Below are 19,233 nucleotides of genomic sequence, written 5' to 3' on the forward strand. Positions count from 1 at the left end.
GTGAAGCAAACATTGTTTTGTGTAATTGTAACTAATTGCCTAAACATAGTGAGAATTTTGAAATCCCGGGGGGTCGTGGTTTTTCCTTCTTATTAGGCCAAGAAGGTTTCCACGTAAAAATCCTTGTCTCCTTTTATTATTCTTTTCGTTTTTAAGTTTAAGTTTTTGTTCTATACTTATTATAATTCCACAAAAATTAGAGGCAAAAATCTTAAATCTACAACACAACAATTCACCCCCCCTCTTGTTGCATTCGATCATCTATTAGCATTCCTACAATTGGTATCAGAGCCCTGTTCCTCATTTAATCAGGAAACCCTGAGAGCAGTATCCTGTTCCCTGGAAAGATGTTGAAGATGAACGAGCGCATGGAAGAGGGGTACTCCACACAAAGGCCACCCATGTTCGATGGGAAATTCTATACTTACTGGAAAAATAGAATGGAAATCTTCATAAAGGCCGAAAACTATCAAGTCCAAAGATTTCACCAAGTTCAATTTGGAAGAGCTGGCTGGTTCTCTAATGACCCATGAATTGCATTTGGGAACAGCTGACAGTTCCCGAAACAAAGGACTGGCTCTGGCAGCAGAAAATAGCGATGAATCAGAAACTGGTGAAGAGGAAGCAGCTTTGTTGGCTCGAAAATTCAAAAAATTCTTCAGGAACAGGAATAGAAGGTATGGTAATCAAAGGAATAACAAAGAAAAGGGAACAACGAGCTTGAAGACAAACTTTGAATGCCACAAGTGTGGGAGCACTGAACACTTCATCAAGGATTGCCCTCAATGGAAAAATGAGAAGGGCAAGGGAAAAGCAAGAGAAGTTGGAAGACAATATAAGAAGGGAAACTTCAAAACTGATTTTAGAAAAGCAATGATAGCAGCTTGGGGAGATACGGAGAGCGAGGCTGAGACAGAAGCACCAGTGGAAGAGGAAACAGCAAACCTATGCCTCATGGCATCTCATGAAGAATCCAAAGAGAAAGAGGTAATGTCTTCTATCTCACTCCCTAAACAATTGTCTAAACTCAGTAAGAATGAATTGATTAAGTTGCTCTTGGAGACACATGAAAAATTAGAAAAACAGAATACCAAGTGTCTCCAAATCGAGAAAGACCTCAACTCAAACAAGGATCATATATCCTATCTAAATTCATTTAGAGTAGATGTACAAAACAGATTTTTTAATTTGCTAGATCAGAATGTTGTTTTGAAAGAGACAATTGAGAAATTGAAACAGGAATTTATTTTTCTTAATATTGAAATGAATCATAACAGATTGATAGGATTAAGTAAAGATGCAAACAATATATCTACTCACATGGTTAGCACTGAATTTCAAAGGTTGAAATCAAAATTAGAATCCTACGAAATTGAAAATGAAAATTTGAAAAATAAAATAAACTTAAGAGGAAAAGGGAAAATCAATGAAATTCCCAAATGGATTCTAAATGCTAAAACCAAAAGTAAAGAAGGTCTAGGCTATATGAGGAATGATAAAAAGAAAAAGTTCTATGTAGATCTCCCTAGTAGCAAAATATGTTCCTTCTGTGGTAAAATTGGACACCTGAAACATCAATGTATAAAGAAGGAACAGCATACCAAAGCAAATAAAAATTATGTCGAACGAATATGGATTAAGAAATGTGATTCAAGTATTGTCGACAAGGAACCCAAGGATGAATGGGTTCCTGCACCTAACCACTAATTTGCTTTGCAGGTTCAAGTGAGGGGGAACAACTCATGGTATCTCGACAGTGGGTGTTCCAAGCATATGACGGGTGATAAATCTAAATTTCTCTCACTTGAAGCCTATGATGGGGGAACAGTAACCTTCGGTGACAACATGAAGGGTGAGATAATCGCCAAAGGAAAGGTTGGAAGGTCTAGTTCCCATGCCATTGATAATGTATTTTTAGTCGAGAATTTAAAACACAATTTGTTGAGTATTTCTCAATTTTGCGACAAAGGTAACTCTGTTAAGTTTACTTCTGAAAAATGCATAATTTCTAGGAACAGTACAGGAGACCCTGTGCTGGAGGGAATCAGAAAAGGGAACACCTATGTGGTGGACCTGGACACTGTTCCCAGAAACAGTCTAACGTGTTTAAGTGTTATTGAAGAAGACCCACTTCTTTGGCACAAGCGTCTAGGTCATGCTAGTTATTCATTGATTAACACCTTAAGATCAAAAGACCTAGTAAGAGGATTACCTGCAATAAAATTTCTTAAAAATGAAGTTTGTGATCCTTGTGCTAAAGGAAAACAAGTGCGGTCATCCTTTAAATCAAAGAACGGTGTGACTACCACTAGACCATTAAAATTAATTCATATGGATTTATGTGGACCAATGAGAACACAAAGCCGTAGTGGCAAAAAGTATGTGTTTGTTGTTTTTGATGATTATAGTAGATTCACGTGGACCTTATTTTTGGCAAGCAAAGATGAAGCTTTTGATGAGTTTGTTTCCTTTGCTAATAAAACACAAAAATCTACCAATAATCAAATTGTTCACATTAGGTCTGATCATGGGAAAGAATTTGAAAATTCAAACTTCATGAATTATTGCAATGAACATGGTATAAATCACAATTTTTCCGCACCTAGAACACCACAACAAAATGGAGTGGTAGAAAGGAAAAATAGGACCTTAGAAGAAATGGCTAGGACCATGTTGATTGCTAGTGGTCTACCTAGGAATTTTTGGGCAGAAGCCGTTAATACTGCATGCTATACATTGAATCGTGTACTAATTAGACCAATCACTTCAAAGACACCCTATGAATTGCTCAAAGGTGTTAAACCAAATATTTCCTATTTTCGTATATTTGGATGCAAATGTTTTGTTCATGTGAATGGAAAACGAAACATAAGTAAATTTGATGAAAGAAGTGATGAGGCAGTATTTCTAGGTTATTCATCACAAAGCAAAGCTTACAGAGTTTATAATAAGAGAACAATGTGTGTAGAGGAGTCTGTTCACATAATCTTTGATGAAACTAACTTTTCAACAAGTGAACAGGAAACAAGTAATATTAAAATAGGTCTTGCAAATTTGGAAGATGAAGATGAAGGAATCAAAGTGCAAGATCAAGGAACAGCAAGTGAACAGTCGATACAAGAAGAGGCAGAAGAAACTGACCAAGTTCAGGAACTGCCAGCACAACAGGACCAACAGACTGTTCCCAATCCAGCTATTCCCACAGATGAGCAAAATGATCCAGTAGCTGAACAGAATGTCAATCAAGTTGCTGAACAAGAACATGCTACTGTTCCTTCAAGAGAATTTGTGCCTAAACCTTGGAAGTATCAAAGATATCATCCTCTTGATTCAATTGTAAGTGATATAAATAAGGGAACACAAACTAGATCTCAATTGAGAAACTTTTGTGCACACTTTGCGTTCCTATCATCACTTGAACCTAAAAATCACGAGGAAGCTTTAAAGGATTCCGATTGGATAGTTGCCATGCAAGATGAATTGAATGAGTTTGAGAGAAATAAAGTGTGGCACTTGGAACCCAAACCGAAAAACAAGAAGGTTATTGGTTTGAAATGGGTATTTCGGAACAAGCTTGATGAGCATGGAATAATTGTTAGAAATAAAGCTAGACTTGTGGTTAAAGGTTATAATCAACAAGAAGGTATTGATTACACTGAGACTTTTGCTCCAGTAGCAAGGTTAGAGGCTATCAGAATCTTAATTTCCTTTGCTGCATTTATGAATTTTAAACTATATCAAATGGATGTGAAATGTGCTTTCTTAAATGGTTACCTTGATGAAGAAGTCTTTGTGGAACAACCCCTAGGTTTTGAGAATACCTCTTGTCCTAATCATGTCTACAAGCTTGACAAAGCCCTATATGGCTTGAAGCAAGCTCCTAGGCAATGGTACGAAAGACTTTCAAAGTTTTTGATTCAAAATAACTTTGTAAGAGGAAAAATCGACAAAACCTTGTTCTTTAAGAATAAAGGTTCTAATATTTTGGTTGTTCAAATTTATGTTGATGATATTATTTTTGGTGCTACTAATGATCTGTTATGTAAAGAATTTGCTAACCTTATGGGTACAGAATTTGAAATGAGCATGATGGGAGAATTAAATTTCTTTCTTGGTTTGCAAATTAAAAAAACTGAAAATGGTATCTTTATTCATCAATAAAAATACATCAAAGAACTTCTTAAGAAATATGGACTAAATAATGCAAAAACCAATCATACACCTATGGCTACCAATGTTAGACTAGATGAAGACCTAAATGGAACTAACGTAGATCAAACAATGTATAGAGGCATGATAGGTTCTTTATTGTATCTAACTGCTAGTAGACCTGATATTTCTTTTAGTGTTGGTTTATGTGATAGATTTCAATCAAGTCCTAAAGAATCACATCTCACGGCAGTAAAGAGAATTTTGAGATATTTGAAGGGAACAGACGACTTGTCCCTATTTTATCCTAAAAGTGATGTTTATGATTTAAAAGGTTTTAGTGATGCAGATTATGCAGGTGATCTTGTTAATAGAAAAAGTACATCAGGTATGGTACAATATCTTGGCTCATGTTTAGTTTCATGGAGTTCCAAGAAACAAAATACAGTTCCATTATCCACTGCAGAAGCTGAATACGTAGCAGCAGCAGCTTGCTGTTCCCAAATGCTTTGGATAAAACAGCAACTAAGAGATTTTGGTATTAAAGTTGAATGCATTCCTATTTATTGTGATAATACCAGTGCCATATGTATATCTAAAGATCCAGTGCATCATTCACGTGCTAAACATATACACATTAGACATCATTTTCTAAAGGATAACGTAGAACACAAAAATATTGTATTGAAGCATGTTAACACAAATGAACAAGTTGCTGATATTCTGACCAAACCACTTCCTAGGGAACAATATGAAAAAATGAGATTGGAACTTGGTATGATCAAGCTCCACTAAAGTTAGTTGCATATATTTCCCATTGAAGCATCATGAGAATGAAAAGGTCAGGAATCAATCTCAATATCTTGATTGAAAATCAATTATTGCATGGATCAGGTAAACACGTAATAAAGTTTGTACTATGAATGTTTTCTTATTTGCATGTTGTTAATTCAATCAGACCAAAGCAATATGTTCATTATTTCTCCATAATATTTCATAATATCATAATTCATTTTGTTTTCGAAAATTTATTTTATTTTATTTTGATTTCACATTTTTTTTATTATATTATCATATTGTTTGGAAAATTGTATGGCCAACTTCAATCAAAAATAAAGGGAAACGATCCTTAATCATCAAAACACACAATCCTTCCATATCAAATGCATTGATGAAAAAGCATTGATTAGCTGGGACGTATTTGGTAACTGTCAGCCATCTTTAAAAAGCCCTTACCTCATCAAAATCACTCAAACCGTCATCTTTCTCCTTCTTCACAAACCGTCACAAGAAACCTTCCTCCTTCTCCCTCAATCCTTCAAAACTCAAACATGAAAACTCCCAAATCGAGCAAGAACACTTCTAAATCAGGAAAGAAAGCCTCTTCATCCCACCAAACCATCCAGCCTACACCCTTAAAAATTGTTCATCCATCACCATTACTAAAAGCTGCACCATCATCATCACAAGAAACCACTGACAATATTGGATCAAAACGCAAAACATTCACACCAAAAAGTGAATCATCCTCCAAAACTGCCAAACGTTTGAAGCAAGTCGACCCTAACAGTGCCGAGGAGATTGCAAAGGAAATGTCTGTTGGATTTGGGGTCGATAAGTTCTGGTATGACTCTACTTACTTTCCACAACTTCATAACATTTTAAAATTTCAAGAATGGGAGGTTTTAATGACTGAATATAGCTGTAATTCTATCTTCCCAAACATCATGCGAGAGTTTATTTCAAACTTTTCAAATGACTGTGGTATGTGTTCCAGTGTGGTTAGGAACATTAAATTAGAGTTTAACAGCGCCTTGTTGGTAGAATGGTTTAAGATTCCAAATGTAGGGTTTGATACATACAGTGTTGGTGCTAAGATAGTTTTCTCTGGAATAAATGAAAAAACGATCTTTAAGTTTTTAGGGGTTGAACAGAAACGGGGTAAAATCAGTCATAATGTGTTGTCTCCATTGCATAAATTACTCTATAATGTAGCACGAAGATTCATCTTGCCCCGCAACTCTAAAAGGAGTGAGGTGAGTCTGCGTGATGCAACTCTGATTTATTGCATGGACAATCAAATAAAAATCAATTTTCCATCTTTAATGATTTCACACTTATCCGACTGTATAGAGAAGAAGAATGTTGTGGGCTATGGGGGGCTGTTAACATGGATTTTTCGTAAATTTGGGGTACCATTGGATGGGCTGGAGTTCCCAATGGGACCAAACATGAAGATTGGTGCAAGATGTCTGAAAAACTTGCATTTGAAAGTAAATGATGAAGGAGTATTAATAAACGAATTAGAAGAAGTAGTTTTTGTTGGTTCTGATGATGAGGAAGTAGAAGAAGAAGAAGAAGAAGATATTGAAAAAGAAGTAAAAATAAAGAAAGAAAAAGAAATTGAAAAAGAAAAAGAAAACGAAAAAGAAGAAGAAGAAAAAGAAAAACAAGGGCCTGTTCCCAATGAGACAAAAATTGAGGGGGAACAGGAAGAGGGGACAAAAATTGAGGGGGAACAAGGAGAAAATGAAGCTTTAGGAGATTCTAGTGATGAGGAGGTCGTGATTGCATTGCTGAGGAAGGGTAAAGCCACTCAAAGAAAAAGTAGGAGGCTTGCTTCAAAAGGTAAGGCTGTAAAGGTTGATGATATCACTTCAGAAACCATAACTGAGCCTACTTCATATGAACCTCCTTCTCCTAAGCCTACCACTTCACCACCAAGTCAAACCATATCACCACCTCCATCACCTATTCATTTCACACCACCACCATTTCCATCCTCTCCTGGTATTGGTTGTGCTGACCCTACTCCTGCAGCATCTTCAGACTCCATTCTTTCCAAGCTCCTTGATCTACAGTCTCAATTCACTGCCTTTCAAGATGAAACTCGTGTCTCGCTTGCTTCAATTGTGGATCAGCTAAACCAAATGGAACAACGCCTTGGTGCCAAGCTGGACACAGTGGAGGTGCAGACTGAGTACATTGATGAAGAGACTGACCCTTGAACCCTCTCCCTCTGGTTTTAAAAATTTGTTGGCTGTATTACTTATCAAACAATTTCTCTTTTTACTTTGTACCATCTGAGGTACAAAGTTGTATTGTTGAACAATTGCTACTTTTCTTTCTTTGCTTTTATTAATGGTCTGTGACAATTAACTCTATGCAGGTTTAATCATTGTTCATAGCACTTGCTTTTATTATTGTTGTTTGTTGTTTTCATCACTAACAAATCTATATGGTTTGTGCTGAGATTTGATAACTTCCAATTCTTTTTGATTGATGACAAAAGGGGGAAGATTATGCACAAACTTAAGAGGAGAAGTGAATACACAGTTACATATCTTAGTTGATTTATATTGATTCTTATGGATATAATGTGTGCTGCTGTGTTTATGCCTGCTGTGTTTATGATAGTTTAGTGATCATCGGTGTTGCTAAGTTTGTTGAAGTTCTCATGAATATTTGTTTCTGTGAAAATACTTAATAAGTTATGTTAGGTTTATTATAGTATTATTATGTTAGTTTTAATTATGTTAGTTTTTATTTATTTTAGTTTAACTTAGTTTATTCGTTTTAAGTTAGTTTATATTGAAAATTTTTGAAAAAGTATTTGTTATTTTGGAGTAAACTGTTTGATTATGAATAACTTGGTAAATTATATTTTAACTAGTTGATTTGCTAAGTTAATTAGAGTTACTTTAATCTCTAGTATGCTCTATGTATTTTGATTTACTCTATTTTTACTTAAGTTTGTTTATAAAGTTTGCCATCATCAAAAAGGGGGAATTTGTTGGCCTCTTAAGGTTTTGATGATGACTTCACTTGTAAATAAACAAACATATTTTTAGAGATTGTTTTGTAGGTATATATCCGATTTAATGTGAATCGTTGATGAAGCCTATGACTTGATTCGTCGAAGATGTATGTGTCTCAAATATCCAAGAAGTTGGAAAATTGCTCTGGAAAACAGTCTGTTGTTCCTAGAGTTAAAGTTCTGACGAATGTTGTAGATGGAGACAGTACGCTGTTCCTCACGATGCAGGTCTGAAGAAGATATTAACTGGAAATTACGAATATTATGATTTCTGTTTTTAGTTAATGTAAAAGGTTAAAATTTAATTAGTTGCTTAATTAAGTTTATTTATTAATTGGCAAAATGATTTTAATTCGTCTAAAAACATGGAGAAGATCAATTCCTTGTTTATCTCCTATAAACTCGGACATCCAAGAGACTTGTTCTCTACTTTGAATTAGTCTCCTACATTTTAGGATCTTCCTTTTACCCATGTAATATTAACCGTGCAAGAATTCAGCAGCTATTTTCCACCTCTACTTTCAACTAACTTCCCACTTTCTTTGGGAGCAAGTAAGTTATGGGAGTCGTGGGATGAATGCACCTCATGGAGAACGTGGGCTGAGTGCACTGATGGCTGTTCCCCTTATAAAAGAGGGAAATTACGGTTCAGATGGGGATGCATGATTGAGAGTGTCCATCAAAGGGAGATTAATTGAGAAAAATATTCAAAGTTTTTAATGCCAATTAATTCATAATATTTTTCTTGAGCAACTACTTAATTTTAATCTTAGTAGAGAATGGCCTTGTAAAGGGTAATTGAGTGTTTTGTTGTAATTAGACTTATGGGATGTCTAAGGGAATAGAGAATAGAAACGTGAGAAGAGAAAGAGAAGGAGAGAAGAGAAGAGAAGAGAAGTGGGCCTAAGTAGAGAAGCTTTGAGTAAAGCATTTAGAGAATTGAGAAGCTTCAAGTGAAGCAAACATTGTTTTGTGTAATTGTAACTAATTGCCTAAACATAGTGAGAATTTTGAAATCCCTGGGGGTCGTGGTTTTTCCTTCTTATTAGGCCAAGAAGGTTTCCACGTAAAAATCCTTGTCTCCTTTTATTATTCTTTTCGTTTTTAAGTTTAAGTTTTTGTTCTATACTTATTATAATTCCGCAAAAATTAGAGGCAAAAATCTTAAATCTACAACACAACAATTCACCCCCCCCCCCCCCCCCCTCTTGTTGCATTCGATCATCTATTAGCATTCCTACATAGAATAATAATCAACTGTAACTAGAATGTAAGATTTACCTCTTATGCTCCGTACATGCATTGGACCACATAGATCAATATGTAAAAGTTCACATGGACTTGAAGTACTTACCATTTTCTTCGGTTTAAATGAACTTCTTACTTATTTTCCTCTAATGCATGCGTCACATGTAGGACTGTGTTTGTAGTCAAGGGCTGGAAGTCCCTTAACTAGACCTTTACTTACTAATTCATGCATGGTATGCATATTGATGTGACCAAGACGTCTATGCCATAGTTTTGGATCATCTGTCATAGCCTTCAAACACTTGAAATGTTGAGTTGAAATTTCGTTAGTATTCAAAGCATAAACATTATCATGTCTAAGGGCGGTAATAAATGTATCTCCGGTGTTAGGATTTTTAACAACACATTTTTCTTTATCAAAGATTACTTGATTACCTTTATCACATAGTTGAGACACACTTAGCAAGTTAAATTTTAGACCTTCAACTAAATAAATATTATCAATAGTTTTAGACGGATTTTTACCAACTTTGCCAACAACTAAAATTTTGCATTTACCTTTATCTCCTAGGGTGATCGAAAAATTGCATTTTTTTTTATTTCAGATTATAAAGAAACTTTACCACTCATATGTCTCGAGCATCCACTATCTAAGATCCACTTTTGCTTTTCCTACAAAACAAAAAAAAAATAACTTTACTTGGCTATCCAAGTGACAAATTTGGGACCATATTCGGGGTAAACCATGTTGGGTGGTCTTGTCAACACTTAAGCCTTATATTTATAGATCTTACGCCTCAACATCTCCTTGTAGAGCAAGAAAGCTTCATCCGTTAATTTTATTGATCTGGATATTTTGTGCCAATCTTCAAAACCATGAGCTTTATTTCAAACTGACGTGTACTAACAGCTAAGATAATTTCGTCATTGTGTGTTGTAATTTTTTTTTATAACCAATACTATGCTGCCACGTTAGAACTCTTACAAGATAATGAAAACTAAGCAAAAACCAGATTAATCAACGTGTAAACACTTATTCAAATTAATTCGTATTTTAAGCATTAATTTAAATTATCATTTTTTATTTTTAGTATCAACTTAAAATATCTCCTTATTTATAGGAAACTCTTTAATTAGCTTAACAACATAATTTAAATTCAATTATTAACGTGTACTAATAATAAGAAAACGTGTTTAGCTTGTACTATGGATATTTAGTCATCCAACTATTTTCAGCACATATTTTATATTCAAATTCAAATATTCACACGTTAGTAACAAACGTATAAACAAACTTAATTTTAATATTTTAACCTATTAAAATATATCAAAGTTAATTTTAATGAACTTTGACCTATTAAAATATTTCAAATATAATTTTAATAAACCTTAACGTATTAAAATATTTCAAAGTTAATTTAATTAAACCTTGACCTATTAAAATATTTCAAATATAATTACGAAAATAACATAATCACCTTCAAGACATTGAAACTAACTTCAACACTTATAAATTTAACAATTAGATAAACTTAAGTTATTTAAGCATATTGCAATAATTCGAACTTAAACATATATATCAATTATTCAATTTATATCAAATATGATTTTACAATAACTTAAACAACTAAATATAATTACTTAATTTATTTGCTTAATCAATATGTCTTTTGAATTATCATCATTTAAGAGAGTTGAGTCTTCAAAACACAATAATATTAACCAAATAGTGTTGTGTGCCATGTTTCGTGCAAAATAAAACAAGTTTGAGATACTTTATGCGCGAAAGTACCAAAAAAGCTTAAAAACACTTTAAATCGCTAATTAGCACGTAATTTCTAGCGTATGACTATAATTTTCAATTCTAACCACTTCAACACAATAATGTACAACAAATACTGTTGTGTGCCAAATTTCGTGCAAAACAAACCAAGTTTGAGATACTTTATGAGCGAAAGTACCAAAAAAGCTTAAAAACGCTTAAAATCGCAACTTATCACGTAATTTCTATCATATGACTATAATTTTAAATTCTCACCACTTCAACACAATAATATATACCAAATATTGTTGTGTGCCAAGTTTCGTGCAAAACAAACCAACTTTGAGCTACTTTATGCGAGAAAATGCCAAAAAATCTTAAAAAAAACTTAAAATTGCAAGTTAGCACGTAATTTCAAGCATATGACTATGATTTTCAATTATAAACACTTCAACACAATAATATTCACCAAATAGTGTTGTGTGCCTATTTTCATGCAAAACAAACCAAGTTTGAGTTACGTTATGCACGAAAGTGCCAAAAAGCTTGAAAACCCATAAAATCGCAACTTAGCACGTAATTTCTAGCATATGACTATGATTTTCAATTATAACCACTTCAACACAATAATATTCACCAAATAGTGTTGTGTGCCTAGTTTCATGCAAAACAAACCAAGTTTGAACAACTTTATGCACGAAAGTGCCAAAAAAGCTTAAAAACCCATAAAATCGCAACTTAGCACGTAATTTCTAGCATATGACTGTGATTTTCAATTCTAACAACTTCAACATAATAATATATACCAAATAGTGTTGTGTGCAAAGTTTCGTGCAAAACAAACCAAGTTTGAGCTACTTTATGCGCAAAAGTGCTCTAAAAGCTTAAAAACCATAAAATCGCAACTTAGCACGTAATTTCTAGCATATGATTATGATTTTCAATTCTAACCACTTCAACACAATAATATTAACGAAATATTTTTGTGTGCCAAGTTTCGTGCAACACAAACCAAGTTTGAGATACTATACGCGCGAAAGTATTAAAAAAGCTTAAAAACACTTAAAATCGCATTGTATTCCAAATGCGTGGGCTCTGTGACTTTGAGGTTTTTCGTAGGACCTCGCCCTTTTCTTTTCTTAGTGGTAGTGGGAGCATCCGTTGGTGGGGCGTCTTCAATGTCATAATCAATGTTAAGTTGTCCAGCGTGTTCAACCATACGCTCGTATTTAACAATTTGTTCCTCTTCTGTGTCATAACTATGATGCTCATTATCTGAGGTCTCAATCTCAAGGACAATTTCGTCTCTGAAAAGATGCATTGTATATGAGTACCTGAATGAGTATGAATAGAAATATATTAGAACATAGAAACGTAAATTCAATTCTAACCACTTCAACAAAATAATATATATAAAAAAGTGTTTTGTGCAAAGTTTCATGCAAAACAAACCAAGTTTCAGCTACTTTATACGCGAAATTGCCAAAAAACCTTTAAAAAACCTTAAATCCGCAACCTACCATGTAATTTTTATAATATGACTATGATTTACAATTCTAACCACTTCAACACAATAATATATCCCAAATAGTGTTGTGTGCAAAGTTTCATGCAAAACAAACCAAGTTTGAGCTAGTTTATGCGCGAAAGTGCCCAAAAAACTTTAAAAACCTTAAAATCACAACTTACCATGTAATTTAAGGAATATGACTATGATTTACAATTCTAACCACTTCAACACAATAATATATACCAAATAGTGTTGTGTGCAAAGTTTCATGCAAAACAAACCAAGTTTGAGCTACTTTATGCGCGAAAGTGCCAAAAAAGCTTTAAAAACCTTAAAATCGCAACTTACCAAGTAATTTGAAGAATATGACTATGATTTAAAATTCTAACCACTTCAACACAATAATATATATACCAAATAGTGTTGTGTGCAAAGTTTCATGCAAAATAAACCAAGTTTGAGCTACTTTATGTGCGAAAGTGCAAAAAAAGCTTAAAAAACCTTAAAAACTCAACTTACCAAGTAATTTTAAGAATATGACTATGATTTACTCATCTTCTTCTTACCGCCCTTTCCCTTGTTACTGCTACCAACTTCATCTGCTCTATTTCTTTTCTTACTCACCTTAACATGTACCCACAGCTCCGGACGCACACCCTTACATTCAAACCAATCTCGCACGGCCTTAACATCCTTTGTCTTACCCGGAATGTTCATGAGAATCTAAGGTATGGTATCGCTTACATTTTTCTCTATATGCATAACGTCAAGACAATGCCCAACCTGTAGACCTCTTCAATATAGAAGCTTCCAAAAGATTGATTCTTTTTTCCATAATCACTCTTCACCCCCTTGCACTTGCTCTGTTTTACCAAATACAGTCACAACTCCCTTAACCTATTCATAAACCTCATAATCGGTCAATGGTCGACGAGCTACACGGTCCTCAACCTCCCCGTTGAACATCTTTTTCTTCTTACGATATTGATGATCTCATGGGAGTAACTTTCGATGGTGCATGAATACGTGTTTGCATTTAGGAATCCACGTGGATTCCATGTCCTCAATTCATATTGGGCATGCTTTCTTCCCTTTGTCCTTATACCCCCATAAGTTGCCATATGCCAGAAAATCATTAACGGTGCATAAAAGCATTGCATGCAAGGTGAACTCCTCATTAGCATATGCATTAAACACGGAAACCCCTTCATCCCACGTCTTTCTCAAATCCTCAACGAGAGGTGCAAGTTATACATCAATGTCATTGCCAGGTTGTTTAGGACCCGAGATAAGAAGCGAAAGCATAATGTACTTACGCTTCATACACAACCAAGGTGGCAAATTATAGATCACTAACAGTACCGGCCAAGTACTATGTTTAGAACTAAGATTACTGAATGAATTCATTCCATCCGTACACAGTCCGAGCCTTTAATTACGAACTTCATCCCCAAAAGTCTTATGCAAACTATTAATACTCTTCCACTCCGAAGAATCAGATGGATGTGTGAGCAAGTGACCTTTCTTCACCCTATCTGCATGCCACCACAAATTTAACGCATCTTTCTTTATAGAAAACAAGCACTTGAATCTAGGTATTATTGAAAGATACCACAATACCTTATTCAGGGGCCCTTTAGCATCCTAAGTCCTCTTACGCTTGTAGCGCGATAACCAACACCTAGGACACTCTTCTAAGTTCTCGTTTTCATTCCTATACAATACACAATCATTCGGACACGCATGAATCTTCTGGTACTCTAAGCCGAAAGGACACGTGAGCTTTTTGGCATAACATGTTGACTTTGGAAGTTCATTTCCCTGAGGAAGCATCTCACCTAACGCTTCCAATAACATTGTGAAACTAGCGTCACTCCAATTGAACTTTGACTTAATGTTGAAAATTTTCAAACTGTTGTTAGTTTGGTGAACTTTGTACATCCAGGGTACAAAGGCCTTTTAGAAGCCTCTGTCAACAAGTCAAAAACACGAGGACGTTTTCCTAACTCATCCTCGACTCCCTCCATCATCTCATCAACACGATCCACATCCTCATCGACATTCTCTTCATCTGTCACATACCCATCCACACTTCTACTACATCCTCATTGACATCGGCCACATTATTGACATCCTCAACAACACTTTTCTCTTTGTAAACTCCCTACTCACCATGCCAAACCCAAACAAGATATTGAGGCCTAAACCCATGTCAAAGTACGTGTTCCTTAAGGATACGAACACTATATACCTTTGATACATTGCCACAAGTGACACATGGACAATAAAAATCAACTCCCCCCGTCCTAACTTGATGTTCAACCGCAATACTACAAAATTCTAATACGCCCTCAATAAATTCTGACGATTCAATGCTTCGATACATCTAAGAACGATCTTTTGTCATCCTAAGTGTGATTAATTAATCCAAAACAAAATTAATGGACATTACATACATAAGTATATATATATACTTAACCCTACTTAACTAAATTTACCCTATTTAACCCTATTTAACCTTCATTATTTAAATTATTCAAATTATATATGTATATTTTAATTAATTAACAAACTACATACATAATTAAACTATTGTGATTATTCATACATAAGTAAACTATACATACATAATTAAACTACATACATAATTAATTAAACTACATACATACATAAGTAAACTTCATACATAATTAATTAACAAACTACAAATATAAGTAAACAAAATACACATATCAAAATAATTAACAACTAATTATAACAACAACTTGAAATGAATGTAAAAAATGTAAAACCTGAAAACAACTTAAAGGAATTAAATTAAGAACTTGAAGAACTTAAAAAATGTAAGACTTAAAAGATAATCAAACAAACTAAGTATAACATCAAATATATAAACACATAAAAATATTAAACAAAATCAATATGAAAATTGTACCTTGAATTTTCGTGGGTTTTGGGTTGTGTATAACCTATACAATGAAAAAAAATAAAATTAGTATAAAAAACGAAGGCCTAAAACACAATTAATGTAGCTTGAACAACAATAGGTTTGAGAACTAAGCTTTGAAAATTATACCTTGAAGAAGAGCAAGAACTAAGCCCAAATTTCGTGGGTTTGAGAACTTGAAGAAGACAACAATGAAAGATTTTTCGTGGAAGAAGAACAATGAAGAACGAAGAACATGATGAAGAATTAATGCGAAGAAGAACAATGAAGCACGAAGCAGCAGATCAGATGAAGAAGACAATGGAGTTTGCGAAAATGGTGAGTTTTAGGAGGGCTTTTGGACCATACGACGACAGTATGTATATTTGTGAAAATGAAACGTTGAAAGACGAGTTTTAATTTTTGTAGAAGGCTTATTTGCTGCGGGCATTCAACAAACCGCAGCATAAAATTGCAAAAACATCTTATTTGCTGCGGGCCAACATAAAACCGCAGCATTTTTACTAAAATTTTTTTTTCCGAAATTCTTGTTGCTATTTTATGCTTCGTTTAGTAAAAACCGCAGGAAATCACTCGCAACAGATATGTTTTTTTCCACTAGTGACACTTTCGGGCTTTGTCCAACTCTTTGGGAAAGATGCATGGTGTATTTCATGTTTCTCAGCTAAATGATGAAAATAGGAAAAAGATATTCCTAATATATACTTTCATGGAACAATACTCCCTACGTTAAAAACTATTTATCAAATTAAGCATTAGTTTTCATACAAAACATTAACAACTATAAATATTATTTTTCGTAATAGAAAATGTAACATATTCCCTCTATTTCACTTGTTTTATCTCATCTCATCGTCACATTACTTTTACTTTCTTATGAAATATACTTTATCACTTTTTCTTGATTATCCCATCTCATCTTATGAAATATACTTGTTTTATCTCATCTCATCGTCACCTTATAGCATATGTTATGGGAAGGAGGGAACACTAGTATTTTAAAATTTAGAAATTTTCAAATAACTCTTGGCATGGTTCCTCTATGTCCTAATTTAGGTGTAACACCTCGTTATTTAATTACGTCATTATTTATTTGTAATAATGATTTTTGAGAGATTTCTTTATTTTAATAATTATTTTGAATTAGTTAATGTCAATTATTTATATATGTATATGAATGTCTACATATTTATATTAAGAATATATTTATAATTACTCAAATAAAGATGTTTAATTGTTCATATTAAACTTATACTTGTAATTCAAATTTTTTGCTAGCATATTGAAAGTTGTCTTAATTTGAGCTTGTAAGTAAAATATGATTATATATAGGGATGGCAACGGGTCGAATATGGACCGGGTCCAGGTAGATCCGCATCCAGATCCGTTTTCAGGAACAGGATCCAGATCCGGACCCGGATTCGCGGGTCCAGTTTTGCAAGACCCAGATCCGGATCCGCGGATACTGCGGATCCAATACCGGATCCGGGTCCAAAACGGATCTGACTTGTTTTTGCTTTTTTTGTATTTTTGAATGTGTTGAGATTGCAATAAAGCTATATTTATAGACTAATGTTAGTAATATATATAATTTCACAATCAATCACCCAAAAAACATTATACAACTTAAAATTGTCTTAAAAATATCCATAAATCAAAAAAATTAAGTCCAGACCACAAATCCAGTCCAAACTACTGATCCTTCCCTTCAGCCAAATTTTGCTGAACTCAAATGAACTTACAAGTTTTGAAATGACTGAGAAAAACTTTAAAGTGATAGGAGCTTGAATACACGGCCATTAATTTCCAAAATTTGCATTAGTTTAATTAGTTGACTGTAAGAGCCCTCCAAAAACAACGATGCATTTGCTCCTACAAAAATCTCAGGCTAACTCAAAAGTATTCTGGAGAATCAACTTATAGATGTTAAATTTAAAGTTCCAAATATTCAATTTGAGGGAGGCTATTAGGTATTTTCTACATTTCTACAAGCAATTATTCATGTAAAAAATTATTGAATGATTTTTCCCAAAGAAATTTCTTGGGTGAGGGAACTAGGGTCTGGGAAATGCGTGAGGCAGGGAGGGAAGGGAAGGGAACTCAGGTATTTTTAATATATATTTTAATATATAAAAAAAAACAGGTCCTCCAGATCCGCGGGTCCGGGTCTGGGTATTTTTGTGCCCAATTCATAAGAGAAGCTTGAAGACCTCATATTTGGCGGTTGTAGTAACTTTTTGTCTAGCAGTTGCAATTGCAGGTATGTGAACGCAGTAATTAACTATTCTATGCATTTTAATTTCGAATATTATCGATAACTATGATTATACGCATTGTATTGGAACTATGAAGTACAAGCAAGTGCATTATATACGATTAGCAATTGATAATGATACCCTTGAATTTAGAGCGAAGAAGATGCGTAGAATAGAAGTCTTAGTATGAATTGAGAACAATCCCCTAACAGATGAAGAAAGACTTATGTTTACTTGAAGTCGAAATGAATCCCCTCTAGTAAAATATTAGACCATGTTTACTCGGAATCGTAATGACTCCTCATTGATAGAGAGCTTATTGTTTGATTTACCGATGGCTCTTACAAACCCCATGGTTCTCATTGATAGCAAGAGTATAATTGAGTTACCAGTGGGTCTTGCAAACCCCATGGTTCTCATTGATAGTAAGAGTATGATTGAGTTATCGGTGGGTCTTGCAAACCCTATGCTTTTCATTAATAGTAAGGGTATGATTGAGCTAGCGGTGGGTCTTGTAAACCCCATGGTTCTCATTGATAATAAGAGTATAATTTAGTTACCGATGGGTCTTGCAATCCCCAAGGGTCTCACTGATAGAAAGTTTATTCATTAATGGAAGGTTTACAGTTGAGATACTCGTGGGTCTTGGAAACCCCAAGGTCTTCATTGATACAATATTTTATGCTAGTGAGAAGTGCCCCGTGGGTCTTAGGAACCCCAAGGGTTTTCCTTCATAGAAAGATTATGCATTAGTTGAGTTACCTCATGGGAGTTAAGAATCCCAAGGTTATACTATGATCTCACTTAAGGACATGCTTTACCATTAGGCGTCAAGTAGTTTGTTAACGCCCTTAGTTAAGTTGATATACATGTCTTACATAGATGTTATGATTTTAAGAAGAGGAGTGTTAAGATGTAAAATCCACTCATGAACACATCATTCAGGTTGGAAAAAAAGAATTGAGATTAAGAAATATAGATGGAGGATAAATGGTTACTAGTTATGCTTTGTGTTTTTGAAATCATCTTTATACGGTTGTATAACATAATGTTAGCTAGTCTGTTGACCTTATTATATTTGGTGTAAGTTACTGACGTGTATATGTTTGTGTTTATGTTTGATTTATTATGACTTTCTATGACATTTCTACTGTGATATATTTGACTTATGGTATAATTTTGAGCAGCAGGATCATCCTAGATAGGTGTAATACGTATTAGAGCTTCTTGTGCATTGCATTGAGGGAGAGTGATGAATGCGAAGCATAACACGAGTTATGCATTGGTCTTTTGACTTTATAGCTTTCGTATGTCTTTTGTAAATGGTAGATTGTATATGTTTTTGGTATGATGTATTGTGTCCTCCATTGTATTTTCATAATTTCGCCACATAGCTGATAGTTTTGTATGTTTTTAAAGTGTTTTATTCTTTTTAAAACTCAAGCGTTGACACTGAAACTACGATCCATACATGTCATGATGATTTGAGGAGCCGACGATGAATCATTCCGTCGTGGTACGAGATTTTAAAGGCAATAATGCCTT

Source organism: Amaranthus tricolor, chromosome 2 (assembly GCF_026212465.1).
Source record: "Amaranthus tricolor cultivar Red isolate AtriRed21 chromosome 2, ASM2621246v1, whole genome shotgun sequence".
Classification (NCBI taxonomy): Eukaryota; Viridiplantae; Streptophyta; class Magnoliopsida; order Caryophyllales; family Amaranthaceae; genus Amaranthus; species Amaranthus tricolor.